Genomic DNA, 20,805 nt, shown 5'->3' on the forward strand with positions numbered 1-20,805 from the left:
AGCATTCTCTTTTGTTGCTGTGTCCTTTGCTAGTTTTGCTACCAAGGTAATGCTAGCCTTATAGAATGAATTTGGGAGTTTCCTCCTCTTCCATTTTTTGAAATAGTTGAAGCAGGATTGGTTGTGAGATGCACTGGGCAGGTCGGTTTCAGCCTTCTCTTGTGCTCTTCTCTGATGAAAGACCTTTTATTGCTAAATTCCTGGCCTGCTTGATGCTCTTCCTTTGTGATTTGATCTTGTATGGTTGTCCAGTTCTTCTAGGCTTCCAGATTTCTTCTGTCTAACCGTTCACAGTGACCTCTGAGAACCCATCCTATTTCTGCGGTGTCAGTTGTGATGTCATACTTTTCATTTCTATGTTTATGTATTTGAGCCTTCTTCCTTTCTTCTCATTACGCTGGATAAGACTTTGTAACTTTTTTCTTTTATGTATCTTCACATGGGTGGTTTTATTCTTGTGTTTGTTTAGTCTCTGTGTCATTTGTTTGTGTTGTTTTATTTCTTTCCTCCTACTAATCTTGGATTTGAATTGATTTTGCTCCCCCTTTTCTTTTCACCTCTCCTTTACTCCTTGTCCTGGATTCCCATGAGAGAAAACATTCTTGGCTAGGTCACTAAAGAGTTAATTTATGATTTCAGTGTATAATCTTTGAAGATTTATTTGTCTATTAGAAAGGCAGATTTACAGAGAGAAAGAGAAAGGAAGAGAAAGGAAGCTTTTCCATCTAGGTTATCAGATCTTACATCTGCTAGTTCACTCCCTAAATGGTTGCAATGGCTACAGCTGAACTGATCTGAAGCCACAAGCTTCTTCTGGTCTCCCATGCGGTGCAAGGTCCTGAAGCTTTGGACCTACCCCCACTGCATTCCTAGGCCAGGGGCAGGGATGGCAAGTGGAGTAGCTGGGATATGAACCTGTGCCCATATGGGAATCTTGGAACTTGCACGGAATGAGTTAACTAATTGATCCATTCACCAGGCCTTCAATCTTTGACCATTCTTAGAAGGGCCCTCCAAAACATTTGATTTTACAGGCATAGATTACAATTTCTTTTTTAAAATTTTTAAAGATTTATTTAAGTTTTATTAAAAGGCAAATTCCCAGAGAGAGAGAGACAAAGATTTTCCACTCACTAGTTTACTCCCTCAGTAGCTGCAATTACCAAGAACTTCTTCCTGGTCTCCCACGTGGGTACAGATGCCCAAAGCTTTGGGCCATCCTCCATTGCCTTCCCAGCCCACAAGCAGGGAGCTGATTGGGAAGTAGAGCAAGCAGGACACAAACCGGTACCAAATGGAATCCCAGTGCTTGCAAGGGGAGGGCCAGCCAATTGAGCCATCACATTGGACCCAGATTAAAATTTTTTAAAATCTCTCATTCTCAGATGCTTCGTTCTCTCAGAGTGCCTCCTCCCTCTCTTCCTCATGTAAATTACCTCCTGTGTGATGTTTCCCTAGTTAGTCCCCTGATAAAGGCTGTCTGTCTATTTTGGCTGCAAAAGCCGCTTATCCTGTGGTTCCTTTGCATTGCTGGGATATCCCTCTTCCCCCTCAACACTTGAGGCACGTAGAGTCAATGTAGTTGCCATGTGTTTGCTTTAGGTCTTCCTACATGTTGTTTCCTCTGTTTGGAAGAATGTTCTACAGAATCCCTTCTCCGCCTGCTCTTACTCTCCTCTCTCTGTCAATACTTGGCAAATGTTCCTCTTAATCCATGACCTCAGTCACATCCTGACCTCAAAGTTGGTTAGCTACCCAGCCCCTTCTGTGTATTCTCATTGTAACACTCACATTTTTGGTTGTTGAGGACAATTTACCTGCCTGTAGCCTCTACTAGAACACAAAATTCTTAGGTAAAAATTTGGGTTTTTTGGTGATATTTGGGATATCACCTGATATCCCAGTGACTGAAATCAATCAATTCATCAGTCCCTTAAAAATAATATAATAGCATAGTTTCTTTTTTTAAGGATTTATTTTATTTTTATTGGAAAGTCAGATGTACAGAGAGGAGGAGAGACAGAAAGGAAGAAAAAGTAGTATAGTTTCTGTTTGGTGAATTCCTATGATATTGAGGAATAGTTTTCTTACAATAGAAAGATGTTCTTACTCCACTGGAAAAATATGCAAGTAAAAATAATTAAATACTACTAATACATGTCATGATAACTTTGGAAATATAGACAAGAATGATTCAAACCTTAATCCTCTGAGTCTTTTTGTTAGCTCATATAATTATGGATGAAATTTACTTTCTTCTTTTTGCTTATTACTTTAAAAATATCTTCCACACCTATGACACATAAGTTTTGTAACAAATATCTGAAAAATATTCTTTAGTCAAGGTACAAATCATAATGAAAACCAAGCGTGTAGCACTTAATGCCATTTGTGCTGTGTGAAAGGGCCTCAGTAAATGAAGGGGAAAAAACCATAGTGGAGAGTGCTTTGGCAAGGAGACACACAGCTTAGCAGGAACAGGAAGGCACTGGAGAATGCAGAGAGAGAGATGTTTAGAAGGTTTGGAATCTAGAGGGACTCAGCTTGAATCGTGGGGCTATTACATATTGCTCCTATGGTCTTGCATGCTTTATGATTTATCTGCGAATTGAGGATAGAGCTGTTTAACTGGAATAATTAAATGAGATAACATATATACAGTGTAAGACGTGGACATCCCAAGCAGGGGTTTAGCTGGCTGTGACACAATGCCAGCTCAGTCACGTTTTCTTTTTCACATTTTTTGTATTATTACTATTGGAAACATCAATTATACTCTTCCTTGTATAGTCCTAACATCTTGACATGTGCAACCCTCCACCCCTTGTTATGTCAACTCTTGCCAGTCCAGGTAGTTATGGAAATAACTAGATGAGTTTCTTAAATGGATCTTTCTTTCCTATTTTTGTCTTCTAGAGAAGATTTAGAATTTTCCTACTTTTCTTTACCCAACTCCTAGACTTGACTGAGATACTTTAATGCTTTTTCTGCAAAGTGCTTGCGCATTGTTTTTTGAACAGCTGCCTTTCTGTGTGAAGAGTTCTGTTGGTGATGTGTAATATCCAGTCCCAGTCATCAGGCTTGGGCAAGTGCTGCTGCTGACCTCTTGTTCCTCCCCCTCACTCGTCTTCCCCGTCTTTCTAACTAGCGCTTCCTCGGATGAGGTACCCCGCTGACAGTCTCTCTGAATCCTTCTCTATAAATACTTCGCTTGCACTCCGACAGGTGAATGATGTAGTGTAGTGTCTCAGCTCAGAATCAGATTCCTGGAGTGTGGCCTTTCCTCAGGATTTGACAGATCTTATTCCATCGTTTCTAGCTTTGTATGTTTCACATCAGAACTAAAGTGCTGGTCTAATTTTTTTCTTTTCTTTTGGCAAGAAATGTGCTCTTTGTGTGTGAAAACTTGTGGAGATTTCTCCCTTTACATTCATAGCTCAGGAATATTGCCAGTATATGTGTCTTTTTCTTAGAACTCTGTGAGCCTTTTAATCTACAGATGCATCTCTTTCTGGCACAAGGAGAATTTCTTGCTTAATTATTGTTCAGTCACTTTGTGTTCTGTAGTTTTTTTTGGTTGCTATCACAACTGGAGCCAGTCTCCTACCTTCAGATCTTATGCATGTGATTTAATATCATTGTTCCTTAGTTTCCTCATGGGATAGGAGCCTTGCGGGTAAAGCCACCCGTGTCCTTTAGCAGAACACCAGGCTCTGACCCCCAGGGTTGGCTCCTGTCTTGGGCTTCCTGCTAACTCAGACTGTGGAAGCCGTGGTGATGACTGCAGTAATTGATTCCCTGTCATTCACATGGGAGACTCTTATTAAATCCCTGGCTTCCACCTTTGGACTGTTTGAGCTCTGGCTGTTACAGGCATTTGGGAAGTAAATTAGTAGATTCCAGATGTGTATTTCTCTTAGTTCCTCAAATAAACGTTTTAAAATAGTGGCATCATAGTCTGTTTGAGCTGAATAGTTTATAAGCACTGGAGGTTTATTGCTCAGGTCCTGGAGATTGGCAAGCCTCAGGACAAGGTTTGGTGTCTCATTAGGACTGGTTATACTTTGTAGGTGGAGCCTTCTTGTTCTTACATGGTGTGTGGGGGGCAAATGGACTCACTCAAGCTGTTTTTTTTTTTCAAGATTTATTTTTATTGGAAAGTCAGATATACACTTCCCATCAGGCTGGTTTTTTAAGGACACATCATTCTGTTGCTTAGGGCAGAGACTTCTTGACTTCGTCACTTCCCTAAGCCCTCGGCCCTTCATAGCATTACCATAGGAGTTGGGTTTCAGCACAGGAATTTACAGGAGGACACAGACATTAAGAAGATAATAACTATAGCTACCTCATAGAAGTTCTTCAGAAAATTGGATCAATTGAATTCTTAGACCACTAGTTAGCACAGCTCAGTGTTGTCCATTATTATTTGATTTCTTTTTAATACAAAGAGAACAGATTTCATGTATTTCAAAGTAAATTCTAAGAACATAAGAATAGAAAAAAACATAGTTGCACAGAAAACAACTAATGGCTATATCTGTCATCAAGTCAGAAATTCAGTTTGTTCATATACATTTAGGCTTTTTCTTTTTGTACATTCAGGCTTTTTGTACTCTGTGTATTACTACCAAAAGCAGGGAAGGCATGTGCTATTTGTCTATTTGGGCCTGTCTTATTTCACTAACCAAAATAAAGTCCAGTTGCAACTATTTTGCTGCAAAAGATAATGACAGTAATGTTCATCATACATTCACACACACCACATTTTCTTTATCTTGTCATCAGTTGGTGACATTCTGGATTGACTCCACGTCTTAGCTACTGTGAATTGAACTGTCATACATATGTGATACAAATAACTTTTTCATATGATGATTTAATTTCCTTTGGGCTTATATCAAAGCATGGGATGGCTGGGTTATATGGTAGACCCATTTTCAGGTTTCTGAGGAACGTCCACACTATCTCTGATTGTACTAGGTTATGATCTCAGCAGTAGTGTGGTAGGGTAGTTTTGCTCTGCATTTTCACCAGGATTTGTTATCTTCTGATTTCTGGATGATAGCCATTCAGACTGGGGTGAGATAGAACCTTACTGTGGTTTTTAGTTTTATTTCCCTGATGGCTACCCCTCTGTCTAGTTGGCCATTTGTATTTCACCCTTTCCAAGATGCCTATTCATTTCCTCTGAACATTTCTTAACTGGATTGCTTGTTTTGTTGATGAGTTTCTTGAGTTCCTTATATTCTAGATATCAATTATCAGATGCATAGTTTACAAATAGTTTTCTCCCATTTTTTCAGTTGTTTCTTCACTTTGTTGATTACTTTCTTTGCTTTGCAGAAACTTCTTAGCTTGATGCGATCCCATTTGTTTGCTTGTTTTTTGTTTTTTGTTTTTGTTTTTTTTTTTTTGCTTTTTTCTTTTGGGGTAAGATGTCTTGAATAAGACATCTTTGCCTATGCCAATGTCTTACAGTGTTTTCTCTGTTTTCTCTAGAATTTTAGTGATATAAGATCATAGATTTAAATCCTTGGTCCATTGTAAGTTGATGTTTGTATAGGATTTGTGCAAGGTAGGGGATCTTGTTTCATACTTATACATGTAGAGATCCAGTTTCCCCAGCATCATTTGTAGAAAAGAATGTCCGTTCCACAGGTATGGATTTTAGCTCATTTGTCGAAGATCACTCGGGTGTAGATGTGTGGATTCATTTCTGGAGTGTCAGTTTTGTTTCATCAGTTCACATGTCTATTTTTGTGCCTGTACCAGGCTGTTTCGATTACAGCTGCCCTGTAGTATGCCTTGAAATTTGATACTGTGATCCCTCTGGCTTTGTTTTTATTGTTTAATATTGCTTTAGCTATTTGGAGTCTCTTGTGTTTCTAAATGAATTTTAGTATCTTTTTTCTAGGTCTGAGAGAGTTGTCCTTGGTTTTTGTTTATTTTTGTTTCTTTTATGTCATTTTTGTAGGCTGAGTGTAAGTGAGTAGAATGATCCCATCTAACCAGTGATCTCATAGACCACTTCAATGTCCCAGAGTTTAATTAATAGAACAGAAAGGCTGCTCCGACCTGAACTCTGTACAATGGAATGTCCTTTGGTATTTTGATTGGGATCACATTGAATCTGTAAATTGTTTTGGGTGATGTGACCATCTTAATGATAATAATTCTTTCTTATTTTTCTGTTTCTTCTGTTTCTTTCCTTAATCTTTGAAATTTCCACCATACAGATCTTTCATGTACTTGGTTAAATTTATTCCAATGTATTTACGATTTTGTAGCTATTCCCAATGGTTTGATCCTGTAAGTTCTTGCTCAACCATGCCATTTTTTTGTGCTTACAAATACTATTGACTTTTATATTGATATTATATCTTGCAATTTTGCCCAACTTTCTTATGCATTCTTGTAGTCTCTTAATTGAGTCATTGTTTCTCCTACATATTTAAGACCACTTCATTTGCCAACAGGGGTAATTTAACTTCCTGCTCTCTAATCTGCATCCTATCGATTTCGTCCTCCCCTCCCCCTCCCCCCAGCAGTGGCTAAGGCTAAAATTTCCAGGCTATATTGAATAGTAATGGTGAGAGCGGGCAGGCCTGTCTGATTCTGAATCTAGGTAGAATGTGTCCAGCTATGCCCCATTCAGTATGATGCTAGCTGTGGGGTTTTTATATATTGCATTGATTGGATTGAAGCACGTTCCTGAGTTGAGGTATGTTCCTTGTATACTCAGTTTGGTTAAGGCTTTTTATCAAGGATGTTGTATTTCATCAAATGCTTTCTCTCTGTCTGTTGAGAAAATCACATGGTTTTTATCCTTTAATTTGATGTATCACATTTACTGCATTCATGCTTGCATTGAACCATCCCTGCATCCCTGAGATGAATGCCATTTGATCTGATTAGATAATTTTCTTTATATTTTGTTGGAGTCAGTAACTAGTAAGTTCTTGAGAATTTTCACATCAGCAATATTGTTCTGTAGTTCTCTTCATTTGTTGTATCTCTTTCTGGGTTTGAAATCAAGACGATGCCAGCCTAGGAGGAGTTTGATAAGACTTTCTGCATTTCAGTTGCTTTTAATAGTTTAAGAATACGTAGGATTGGTTCTTAAAAAGTTTGGTAGAATTCATCAGTGCAGACATCTGATTTGGGGTTTTTTTTTCCCTTGCAAGGGACTTTATCATTGATTCAATCTGTTATTGATCTATTTAGGCTCTCTGTGGCTTCATGCTTAATTTTGGTAAATTGTACATGTCCGGGTAGCTATCCATTTCTTTTAGATTTTCCAATTTGTTGGCATGCAGCTGCCTATAATTCCTGATAACTCTTTTTTCTGTTACATCATTTGTAACATCTCATTTTTCATCAATGATTTTTATAAAATTGGGCCTTCTCACATCCACTGTTTTTTTTTTTTTAATTGACCCAGTGGTTTATCAGTCTACTTTAGTTTTTCATATATCCAGCTATTGCAGCTGGTGCCATGGCTCAGCAAGATAAGCTGCAGCCTGCAGTACCAGCATCCCATATGGGTACCAATTCAAGTCCCAACTGTCCCACTTCCAACTCAATCACCACTGGTACACCTGGGAAAGCAGCAGAAGGTGACTCAAGTGCTTGGGCCCCTGCCATGCACACAAGACACCCAGATAAAGCTCCTTGTTCAGTCCCAGGCCCAGCTGTTGTGGCCATTGGAGGAGTGAACTAGTGGATAGAATGATCTCTCACTCTTTCTCTCTGCCTCTCCCTCTCTCACTCTGTAACCTTGTCTTTTAAAACATAAATGAATACATCTCTTTTAAAAAAACAATTTCTTGGGCCCGGCGGCGTGGCCTAGTGGCTAAAGTCCTCGCCTTGAACGCCCCGGGATCCCATATGGGCGCCAGTTCTAATCCCAGCAGCTCCACTTCCCATCCAGCTCCCTGCTTGTGGCCTGGGAAGGCAGTTGAGGATGACCCAATGCTTTGGGACCCTGCACCCGCGTGGGAGACCGGGAAGAGGTTCCTGGTTCCCGGCATCAGATTGGCGCGCACCGGCCCGTTGCGGCTCACTTGGGGAGTGAAACATCGGATGGAAGATCTTCCTCTCTGTCTCTCCTCCTCTCTGTATATCCGGCCTTCCAATAATAATAAAAAATCTTTAAAAAAAAAGTTTCTTAATTTCGCTGATCTTTGGTATGTTTTTATTTCAGTTTTGCTTATTTTTTCTCTAATTTTTATAATGTCATTCCTTTTATAATGGGCTTTGGTTCTCATTTTGCTAGGCCCTTAAGATGTTTTGCTAGACCAATGATTTGATACTTTACAATTTCTTGATGTGGGCACCAATTTCTATAGCCTTGCCTTCTAGTACTGTTTCTGTTGTATTCCATACATTTCATTATATTGTATTGTTTTCATCATTTGTTCCAAGGATTTTTAAAGTTTCCCCTTTAGTTTCTTGTCTGACCCATAATTTGTTCAGAAACATGTGTTTATGCCTTTTCTAGAATTTCTCATATTATTAATTATTGTTATTTTTTATTATTAATATTATTGATTTCTAGTTCTATTGCATTGTAGCCAGGAAAGATACATTGTGTGTTTTCAGTTTTTGAATTTGTTACGACTTGTTTTATGTCCTTGCAGATGGTCTGTCTTGGAGAAAGTTCCATGCATTGATGAGGAGAATGTCATTCAGAAGCTGTGGGGTACATTCGTTTTTAGAGATTCATTTATTTTTATTGGAAAGGCAAATTTACAGAGAGGAGGAGAGACAGAGAGATCTTAGGTCCTGTGGTTCACTTCCCAAGTGGCTGCAGTGGCTGAGCTGAGCTGTTCTGAAGCCAGGAGCCAGGAGCCTCTTCCGGGTCTCCCACGTGGGTGCAGGGTCCCAAGGTTTTGGGCTGTCCTTGACTGCTTTCTCAGACCACAAGCAGGGAGCTGGATGGGAATTGAAGCAGCAAGGGTATGAATTGGTACCTATATGGGATCCCAGTGAATGCAAGATAAGGATTTAGCCACTGGCTATCCAACCAGACCTGGGATAAAATTATAGTAGGTATCCAGTAGACATTTGGTTTATAGTGTAATTCGGCTTTTCTATTTCTTTGTTGGATTTTATTATTTTTTTTTAAAGATTTATTTTATTTTTATTGGAAAGTCAGATATACAGAAAGAAAGGAAAACAGAGAGGAAGATCTTCTGTTCATTGATTTACTCCTCAAGCAGGCTGGGCTTATCTGGAGCCAGGAGCCTCTTCTGGGTCTCCCATGTGGGTAAGGGTCCCAAGGTTTGGGCCATCCTTGACTGCTTTCCCAGGCCACAAGCAGGGAGCAGGATGGGAAGCAGGGCCACTGGGATACAAACCAGTGGCTATATTGGATCCCAGCACGTGCAAGGTGAGAACTTCAGCTACTAGGCTACGTACGATGCTGGGCCCTGTTGAAACTTTTGTCTAGTTCATCTGTCCACTGATGAAAATTGAGGTCCCCAGTTATTATTTTATTAGAGCATATGTATCCCTTTAGATCTATTAGCATTTATTTTAAATAGCTGGGTATCCTGGCATAGGCACATATACTTTAGTGCAGTTGTAGTTTTCTTTTGAATTGATTCCTTAATCATTAAATAATGACCTCTTTGTCTCTTGTAACAGTTTCTGTCTCAAGGTCCATTTTGTCTGACATTGGCATGGCTACTCCTGCTTGTTTTTTATTTGCTTTTGCATGTAATACCATTTTTATCCTTTCAGTTTGAATCTGTGTATATTTTTGTAGGCAGCATATGGTTTTGTTTTTTTAAATCTGTTCAGCCAGTGTCTGTCTTTTGGTTGGAGAATCTGAATTTACATTCAGAGTTACTGAAGTGATAAGTAATGACATGAGCCAGCCATATTTTTTGTATCTATTTCTTGTGTTTGTTTTAAATCTGTACTAGAACTAAAGGGTTTTCTGCTTTTACATTGTTTTATGATGCTGATTTTTCTGTTTGTGCATTACATCCTTAAATATCATTTGTAAGGCTGGTTGGCTGGTAACAAATTGTTTCAGTTTTGTTTGGGAAGGTGTTCATTTCATCTTGATTTATAAACAGAAGCTCAGCTAGGTATAATATTGAGGGTCCGCAGCTTCTTATCTTTAAGGTCTTCGACTGTATCTCGTAGCTTGTATCCTAGCTTGTGAGGTTTCTAGTAAGAAATCTGTTGTCAGTCCTTTAATGGTAATCTGACATTTCTCTATCGCACACTTTAGGACTTTTTTATGTTTTACTTTTAAAATTTTGACTATGCTGTGTCTTGGTGATGCATTTCTTGTACCTGAATGTTCGTAACTCTCTACAATAGGGAAATTCTCTGCTGATAAGCCATTGGATAATTTTGTAAGCCATTCTGTTTTGCCAGTCCAAAAGAATTCCTAAGATATATGTATAGTTAGTCATTTGATATATCCTGAGTAGTACTTTTCGCCGTTTCTTTTCTTTTTATCTGGCTGAAATATTTCTTTTTTTTTTTTTTTATCTATTTTATTGCATTGTTGTTGACAATCTTTACATAGTTAATTACAGTTAAAGAAAGAAAAAAAAAAGGTTCAGGGGGATAGGGAAGTGGGTAATACCATTATGTCCATATTGTTTCCATCATGTATCTGAGGTAAAGGGGGATATTGAGGGAGAAGCCCCACCCAGTTTCCCGCCCACCCTGAGTCCCGGATGTGGCGCGTGCTCTGAGATATGTGCTCGAGTGGTGTTAATAGTTCTCCGGTTATGAATCGCTGCCAGTTTCGCTCGATGAGGTCGTCCACTGATTCATGTGGTCCATTATAAAGTCTCCGTTTGCCCCATATTTCGCTGCCAACATATAGCTGAGATGAATGATTGATCTGCTCTGTCTTCTGTCTTTTCTTGATTAGAGTTCTGAGTCCAGCAGTTCGATTGGGGAGATCTCCAAAGAAACTTTGAAGTATTCCCAGACTAGTTTCTTGTATGTTCTAGCAAGCACAGGGCCCGGCACAGTCCATCACCCCAATCAGCTGGTGGTTTCAATTGCTGGGTTGGTTCTGTTTTCGGTCCCGAGTTGCACTGGAACCAATGGGTGTTGCAGTCCAGCCCGGTTCGGCCCTTACATCAACCAGTGGGAGCTGCAGCCTAGTTGGGGCGACCCACAATAACCCCCACCAGGCCCGCCCCCTACCCTGGTTTGCCAGTATGTGTAGCAGAAGACCAGTCTGTCCCCCATCCCATTTGACTCTTGTACTTGTCAATGGGTATTAAAGCTTAGTTCTATCTAACCAACTCAACCATCCAGCCCTCACGGGTGTTGTTGAGTGCCTCTCTATCTAGCCATCCCAGCTCCCGTCCTAGTTTTCATGCCCTCCCACGGGAATAGTGACCCAAGAAGGGGGAACCCACTTTTTCCCTCCCAGGTCTCTCTGTCCCTCTCAGGTCTCTCTGTCCCGGTTTATGCACTCTTTATGTGGTTCTGTGATTTGACTTGAAAGAATCAGTCCCCAGCGCCAGCCTCTGCGGCTATGCCCATACATCCCTCACCCACTCTAATTTATTCTTGCACCAGCAGGAATAATCAGCCCAGCCTGGCTTTTCCCTGGTCTAGTCCACATGCAGCGCACAGGTGATGTAGCCTTGCCTAGTCTGGTCTGTCTCTATCCCAGCCCACGCTCTCCAGTGGGAGTAGCTGTCCAGCGAGGGGACCAGCCCTTAATCCCCCTGCCGGCTCTGCCCCTCCCTTCCTGGATCTCATGTGTGCTGGTTGGGTGCTGCATTCATATCCAGTACAGGCAACCACGCCCTGGCATTCCATAATGTGTACTTGTTTTGTCGCGACCAAACCCGGCTCATCCCACACTCTGTTCTGGTGATCGGATTTGCCAGTGGGTGACATGAACTGATTCAGCCTGGTCTGCTCCTGACCCATGCTGAATATGTGCCAGTGGGAAACTTTCCATGGCCTGTTCTGGGCTGTTTCCTATCATGCTTCTTGCGCTTACCTGCAGGGACTGTGTCCTGCCAGAGGAGTTGCCCAGGCTCCTCCATCAGAACCCCTCCCAATGGCAGGTTTTGCGCATGCCAGGGGGTCCTTGACTGGCTGAAATATTTCTAAGATTTGTTTTCTAGTTTGTAGATTCTTCTTCTGCCTTAGCAAGTCTTTTGTTCAGACTTTCCACTATATTGTTTATTTGACTTACAAAAGTCTTCATTTCGAATATGTAGATTTATTTTCTTTAATTTGATATTCCAGCAGAATTTCTCATTCAGAGCAGTCACAGATTTCTTTAACTCATATGATTACTTCTCTGTCTTTCTGGTTAATCTTCTAATCAGTTTTTTTAAAAATTAGTTTTTAGGCATTTTGTCAATCTCCTTATCTTCACAGTCTACTATGGATTTATTAATAGTGTTGCTTTTGGGGAGTTATATTGTCTTCATTATTCATGTTTCTCATATTTCTATGTTTATTTTATTTTGTTTTGATTTTATTTTTGACGATGTTTACATAGTTGACCTGGGTGGGAAGGGTGAAGGATTAGGGGAAAGTGGGTGAAACCATTGTTTCCAAATTTTCTTCTCGTTGTATCTGGGAGAAAGGGGGAGAAAAGGAGAGAAGCTTCACCCACCCTCCCAACCACCTCAGTACCCAGGGATGGGGAATGGCCACCTAATGTCATTCTAAGGTACCCGATGTGGAGCATGCTCTGAGGGTTTGGCTCAAGTGGTTTTGATAGTTCCAAAGTGCTGTTGAGTTTGTACATCCAAAGATGAGGAAAACCTTTCAAGATCCGTTAGCTGACATATTCCACCTTAGAGTCTCCATTCACCCAGATGTTTGCTGTCAATGAATGTATGGGTTGTTGATCAATTGTTCTGTACTCCCTCCTCTGCTATGATACCAGATGTGCTCTGCAGGCCCTCCATGTGCATTTGGGCATGCTATCCAGGGCTCTATCTAAGCCACTGAGGTAGCCCAGTTGTGACACATGCACTCCATGGTAATACTACAGATCCTATGATTCTCCCCATGACTGGAGTACTGAGTCCAGCGTTTTTCTGGGGAGATCCCAAAGAAACCTCATCTGAGGTGATCCCAGACCTGACTCTTGTGTATGCTTGCCAGTATGGGGTCCAGCTCAGTCCATCACCCACATCGGCCTATGCACACATTGATAGTTGCAATTACTTGGTCATTTCTGTTTCCAACCCCATCTCTTACATAAACCAAGGATGCTGCAGCACAGCCCAACTTGCCCACCACACACTCAGCCCTCATATACACCAGTGGGAGTTACAGCCCAGTTGGAGCAACCGCGTAGGCCCACTCCCAGCCCTGGTTCCTGTGCTTACCAGTATGTACAGCAGACTGGCCCAGTCTGTCCCATATCTCATTAAGCTTTTGTACACATTAATGGTCGTTGAAGCTTAGTTCAACCCAGCTGACCCCACTATCCAGCCCACACTAATGCCAATAGGTGCCACCACTTCTCTAGCCAGTCTTTCCCCCAGCCCTGGTTCTCATATTCACCAGTGGGAGTTGGAGCCAATCAGAGATGCCCACCATTTCGTTATTGGCTCTCCTCTCAATCCTGGATCTTGTACTCTTCACGTGGTTCTGCAGTCTAACTTGACAGGATTTGCTCCCAGTCCCAGCACTGTAGTAAAGCCCAAGCATCCTGCACTTACTGTGGCTCATGCATGCATACAGTCAGTTAGCCTGGGCTGGGTCTCCCCCTAACCAGGTTCACATGCAGGCCACTAGGTGTTGTAGCCCTGCCTGGCCTGGACTGCCCTCAGTCCCAGTTCTCACACTCACCAGTGGGATAAGTGGCCAAGCAAAGGTCCCCACCACAACCTCCCTACTTGGCTTACATCACCGTCCCCCACCACTCAGGTCTCACATGTGCTTTTGGGTGCTACGGCCCAGTCTGCTATGGCCCACCTCACCTCAGCATTTGTGGGTGGGTACTGTAGCTTGACCCAGCCTGGTCTGCCCCCAGTTTCAGCTCATGCTGGTGGCTGTTGCAGCCTAGCTAACACAACCAGTCCCAAGTCCCAGCCCTAATATGAACTGGCTGGTGTTGCAGCCTGATCCGACCTGTTTTGCACCCTGTCCTGGTTCTTATGTGTTCCAGGGTGTGTTTATTAACTGTCTCAGCCTGGCCTGTTTTTGCAGATACCATTAATCTGGCTTGGTCTGGCTGCTCATTGCTTTGGTTTTCTTATTCACCTACAGGGACTGCGTACTAACAGAAGAGTTCTCCAGGCTCCTTTATCAGGTCACCTTCCAGTGGCATATGTCACGCTCACTGGTGGGTCCTTGGCCCAGACTGACTTAGTTCACCTCTGTCCTGGCAGAATAGTAGCTTCACCCAAGTGGCCCATACCCATTCAATTCTTACTATTGGGTGCTACAGCCTAGTCACACCTGGTTCACACGTAGGCATAGCTCTTGCATGGTTAAGCAGGTACCAAGACTTAGCCCAGCTCATCCTATACCTACCCTGGGTCTCATGAGCACTAGGGGGTGCTGGAGTCTAGCCAAGTCTGGCATACCCAAGATCCAGTCCATACCCATGCTGTGGGACACTGCAGTGATGTCTAGCCTAAATCACTGTCCTCTTTCCGGCTCTTGTGCTCACCAGTGGGAACCACAACCCAAGCAGGACATTCCTGTAGCTCCCCAACCAGGTCTGTTCCCAGCCACAGATCCTACGTGTGCTGGTGATTGCTCTGACTCAGCTCAGCACAGCCCATCCTGTTTTGACCTTTACAATTGGATGCTACAGCCTGGCCTTTCTACATTTATTTCTACACAACTGGAAACCATGAGTTGACGCCTCCTCTGAAGGCATCTTTTTTCCCTTTCTTTGTTTTTTGAAAGATGCCTCTGGTTTAGTGGAATGTCTACCTTTAGCAGATATGCAAAGGTGTGGGACAAGAGTTTCGAGTGATACCCAAGTAGGGCATGGCAGTAACAGCAAAGAAGGTGTTGCTTCTCCTTCTGGCATGTTCTCTGCCTCAGCCTTCCTCTGTACCAAATGGGCCCAGTAATCCAGGATGAACTCTCCATGCCTGTACACCTAATCCTCTCTGGTGTATGACTCACACAAAGGGTCTGTGCACTCCATAGTGTGAGCACAGAGCCTTCCATATGGTATGATCCAGCACCTAGTGTGTTTGAGCTTCTGGAGTCAGATCACACGATTGACCAAAGACCCAGCTGTATCCCACTCCCTATTCAGTTTTCTGGCCTGTGTATAACTCACATAGTCACAGGGTACAGGGGTCTGTACACTGTCTTGTAAAGCTCCCCATGCATGAAACAATTCTCCTTGGCATCCGTTGCTTGCCTGCCTATGGTGGGGCTGGTGCTCTGTCTCAGCAAGCTGAGTTCGAGGCATTGATGGGGAAAGGGGAAGAAACAAATACACTTTTAAAAAAAGATTTACTTATTTTTGTTGGAAATGTAGATTTGCAGAGAGAGAGGGAAACAAAGATCTTCCATCTACTGGTTCACTCCCCCAAATAGCTGCAACAGCCATAGCTGAGCCAATTCAAAGTCAGGAATCAAGAGCTTCTTCCAGTCTCCCACAGTGGCACAGGGTCCTAAGGCTTTGGGCCATTCTCTACTGCTTTCCCAGACCATAACCAGGGAGCTGGATGGGAAGTGGAGCAGCTAGGACATGAACTGGCACCCTTATGGGATCTCAGCGTATGCAAGGCAAGAATTAGCTTATTAAGCCATAGCACCGGGCCACAGTGCGCCTTTCTGACTCAGTGTGAGTGGATCCCCCGCCCTTGACCAGCTCTCTAGGCTGGAATCAAGTCAGTGGGGACCATAGAGTTGTCCATGAGAGATTACAAGTGGCATTCAGGAGGCTGCAGCCTCTGCTAGCTGTGGTAGTGTCCTGCCAGCTACTGAATGTTTGTGCAGTAGTTGCTGCCTGTGGTTTCTCCTGTGTTCTATAGTCTTTCTATTAAAAACTTCCCTGTTAGATATAAACCGCTTAGTGGTTAGGATTCAGTGCTGTCACTACTGCGGCCTGGGTTCGATTCCTGGTCAGGGAACCAAATGAAAGATAAAAACCACACCAAAGCTGCCGAACTACCAAGACCAGAGCAATGATAAAACTAGGCTTTATTGGGGTCTGCTCTTGGGTGAGGTTCACCAGTCCACAAGCGAGTGGGCTGCTGAAGTCATGCTGGGACTGAGGTGATGATGAACTTGAGGTAGAGGTATGTGCTGTCTTCTAATTGGTTGGCTCCATCTGAATGAGTCCCAGGCAGCTACTCTTGGTGGTGGTGGGGGGAACAGGGAGAGTGGGGGCGGGGGTGGGGGGGGGGGCAACATTCCCTTCAGCAGTTTCCTGGGAATGCAGTCCCTCCCCTGGTTTTCTGTCATCTTCTCATGTTCAATATCAGCATTTTCCCCCTCATTAACCAGCTATCTGGGATCTCTTGAACATTGTTATTTGAATGTTAAGTTTAGTTCTTTCAAGTTTATTATCTTTGTCTCTGTAACTCCTGTTTATATCATCTGTGGTTTGAGCTTCCACTTGATCTTTTTAGTCATTTAATCAAGTTTCAGTCCTGACCATCTTCGCAAAACTGACAACTTTGTATCTTTATAATGCTCTCATCTTAAAAATTAAAGTTGTGCTACAACTCAGTCATTTTGATTTTATAAACACCACCTTTTCTGATGATTACATTTGGTCTTTTGCTGGCTCCTGAATCTTCTTTGCTGGACTCTTTCACTTTATCTTCTTTCTGAGATTAATGGTATGTGGTGGCAATGCTGCAAATGATTGCAGATAGCTGGTTCTGTTCCAGTGCATTTGCTCTGAAGCTCTCTTCAGGAATTCAACTCCCTGGTGAGGCACCTGCAGGAGAACAAAGGCCAGCATGCTCAGCTTGTGGAATGGACTCAGGCCATCCTCAAGCCCTCCCTTGCTTGGTGGAAATAAGGGAGACATCCTTCGGAACTGCCCTTCTCTGCTGCTTGCAGACACTCTTGGTGGGTCACTCCAGCAGTGGTCTCTGCTCTTTGGCCCCAGGCTGCCTGCGTCTGGTCCTCAGGCTCCTGTCCAGTCCAGAATGCAGAGCATCCATCAGCAGCTCTTTCCACTCTCACCCATTACCTCCTGGAAGCTGCCTGTCCATGGCCCTGGGCAGTGGAAGGCAGCAAGGGCAGGCTGCAGCCCTTTCTCTCCAGAGGCTTTCCCCTCATCTCCCTCTGATCCTCCTTTTCATTATTATTGATCATTGTTATTATATGATAATGATTGAGTGTGATTAATTTTTATTAATTATTTCACCTCTATGTTGTTACGCTTTCTCATTTGTGAAAGCCAGGCTGATTAGTTGGCCTCTCCAGTGCCTTCTAGCTCACCAATCACTTTTTCTTTTTTAAGAGTTATTTTATTGGAAAATCACATATACAGAGACGAGGAGAGAGAGGAAGATATTCTGTTTGTTGATTCACTCCCCAAGTGGCTGCAATGGCTGGAGCTATACTGATCTGAAGTCAGGAGCCCTGAACCTCTTCTGGGTCTCCCATGCAGGTGCCGCATTCCAAGGCTGTTCTCTGCTGCTTTCCAGGCCACAAGCAGGGAGATGAATGGGAAGCAGGGTCACTGGGATTAGAACCCGCGCCTGGATGGGATCCTGGTGCATGCAAGGAGGGAACTTTAGCTGCTAGACTACCGTGCCGGGCCCATCACCAGTCTCTTAAGAACAAGTTTTTAAAATGCATTTTAAGTTCCAAATTGGTTAAATTATCGGTACATATGCTTGCTCCATGGGCTTAAAGTACAGATGTGTTCTGTGATTTTCTGACTTACAAATCTTGAAGATGTGTCACTGCTCAATGACAGTACTGTGACTGTTTCTTCCACTCACTTGAAACTGAACAGATTGCTTTCTGGTGTAATAAATTAAATACAGGCTTAAAAAACAAAACCATAAGCAGCCTTTATGTCAAAACAATGTAAGTTTCACATTTTTTTTCACAGACTTGATGTTTACTCGAAAAAGAAGCGCTACAATATTATGAAGCACAAAATTATCTGTGGTTTGATAGTTTCTTAACAGTTTTCCTTTATAGTATAGACTGCACCACACGAATAGAGCCACTTAAAGTTTCTTTCTTTGTAAAAATCTGCTGGAAAAGGCACTTCAAAAATTTTTAAAGTGAAATGTAACTAAGCATCATAGTTACTTAGGATTATTTTTCTCATTGAGTAATCTTTGATTTTCTTATTAGATGAAATGGTAGACTACTGTTTACGTGATAGAAATAAGTGAAAGTTGTTTAAATTTCTTATACTCATTCAGCAAGCAGACACATATTCAGAACCATTTATGTTCAAGATTGATGTTGGGGAATGTGACATAATGAAAGAATGAGTTGCCAGCTCTTCCTTATATAGTTGGGAGTGAGAGACAAGGTAGTCAAGAATAGTCTATAGTAATCTGTAAACATTATAATTTTAACAAAGATGTCTAAAACAACTCATGTGCTATGATTATATATTACTTCTACATTTAGCAAACATACAATAGTGTGGCATAATGGCATGAAGACACTTGATATTTCTGCCTTATATTAACAAACAGTTGTGGTATAATTTGAAGTAAGTAAAACATGGAAATGGTGGATGTTTGGAAATAAGAGATGGTTCTGGAAAAATGTCGCTAACCTATCTTTGCCTTTGCCTGGTATCTAATCAGAATCAGTGTTGTTGGGATTAGGAGTGTGGACTCTGGGTAAAAAATTCTTATTCAGTTCCACTGAGCAAGTCATGTGACTTTCTTATTTCCTCTTCTTTTCTCACCAAATCTTGTTAAGCATTATTGTCATTTGCCCTGGGATGATGCAGGAAGAATAATGTGAGATGTGCATAGTAAGGTACCTAGCTTGATTTAAGCTCTTGGCAGGTTAACTACTTTTATTGTTCTGTCATCCACCCCCCGCCCGCCCCCAACCCCCCTGAAGACTTCCTGGAACAAGGACTCAGTTCTTCATACTCTCAGCTGGGTAGAGGCTCAGCAGTTTCTTTCCCTAGTGGGGAGACAGGAACGTGTACACACACACACACACACACACACACACACCCTCACACTGAAACTTTCTCCTGAATGATGTAGAACTTGTTATCTTAGAACTGGAAACTTTGAAACCCAAAGTGAACTCACTTCTTTCCTAGTTCTGCTGCTTCATTGTTTCAGATGAAGATAGTCAAGGCCTAGGAAAAGATGGTAACTGAGTATAAGATCCAGTGTGAACAGCCACCCACATATCTCTGCAAAGGCTAGGGAAGCCAGGTGAGAGACTGTAACACCTGGTTCTCATGTAGTAGTGATGGACAGACAGTAGAAGGCAGGAGGGAAGCAGTTGCCTGTGTCATTGCCCCCTAAGTACCATGTACACAGACAGATGCCTATAGTTACGGCTTTTTCTACACGTTTATATTATTTAGGACTTATGTGTTTTTTTTTCTTATACTCATTATTTTTTCTACCAAAACTATGTTGAACTCTTAAAATGAATTTGAAAACATTTGATTTTCCTCTATTTTCTGCAGGAACTTATTACGTTTTTAGTGTTTCTTTAAATGTTTAGGCAGTTCACCTAAAACTATGAGAGCATTTGATTATCTCTGAGGTTAGGATTTTAAAGATGAATTTGATCTCTCACAAACATATGGAACTATTCTAAAATTGTATCAGTTTCAGAGTTTGTGTCTTTGAGGAAATATGTGCATTCTATGTAAGTTGTCAGAATTGTTGGCATAGCATTGTTAAAGTCCTTTTAAAAATCAAAAATAGAGTTACCAGGGGTGAATGTGAGGCAGTGGAAGAAGACTCAATTATTTGAGCCACTGTCACCCATGTGAGAGATCAGTATGGAGTTCTTGGATCCTAGTGTTGACATGGCCCAGACTTGACTATTGTAGCCGTTTGGAGAGTGAATCAGCAGATGCAAGATCCCTCTCTCTCTTCCCCTCTCCCCATCCATCTCTGTCAGTCCTTGTTTCACCCTCTCTCCCATCTTTCCTTCTCCCCTGTTCCTTTCCACTTTCCTTTCTCCTCTCCCTGTTGTTCTTTCTTTCAGATGAATAAATAGATACATGTTTAAAATGTAGATTTTGCAATGCAGTAGTCTCACTACTGAATATATATGCAAGATGGAATCATTGGGATGATGCCTGTCAATGTGACATTTGCATGCTCCTTTTTATTTTAGTACTATTTGGAATAATCAAGATTTGGAATCAGTTTATGGGTTTATCCGCAGATGGATTGATAAAGAACACACAGACACACAGTGAAATATAGTGGAATCATAGAAAATAATGAAATATTGTGATTAGAACCTGATAAAACTAGAAGACATCATGCAGGATGCAATAAGCCGGACACAGAGAGACAAACAACACATGATCCTCCTCATGTGGACTTTAAAAAAGTTGAACTCACAGGGGGTGAGAGTAGAACAGTGATTGCCCCGAGGGTAGGAGGGATCGCAGGCAGGGGACTGGAGAGAAATAACTCGATGGGTAGGATCTTAGCATCAGCTATAAATAAGCTCTGGTGTTCTTTTGTATGGTGGGGTACACATAGTTAATCATAATGTATTGTCTGGTTCAAAATAGCTGTGAAAGCCTTTTCACCATAATGAAGTGACAATTATTTGAGGTAATGGATATATGTGATACTTACTCTCATCTGGTCATTACACAATGTATGCACGTATCAAGCTGAATTAAAAGAAAAATAAGAAGAGGGAAGGAAAGAGTGG

General features: G+C 42.0%; 1 protein-coding gene and 1 non-coding gene across 2 annotated transcripts in view; one reads left to right on the forward strand and one right to left on the reverse strand.

Moving 5' to 3' along the window:
- Positions 1–20,805, forward strand: part of CFAP54 (cilia and flagella associated protein 54) — a 358,105-nt gene that overhangs the window by 210,835 nt on the left and 126,465 nt on the right. The window lies entirely within an intron of this gene.
- Positions 5,970–6,098, reverse strand: LOC118757624 (small nucleolar RNA SNORA36 family). Its single transcript, XR_004995294.2, has one exon. It is a non-coding gene; the product is annotated as a small nucleolar RNA SNORA36 family (small nucleolar RNA).

This window comes from Ochotona princeps, chromosome 15 (genome assembly GCF_030435755.1).
Source record: "Ochotona princeps isolate mOchPri1 chromosome 15, mOchPri1.hap1, whole genome shotgun sequence".
Taxonomy (NCBI): domain Eukaryota; kingdom Metazoa; phylum Chordata; class Mammalia; order Lagomorpha; family Ochotonidae; genus Ochotona; species Ochotona princeps.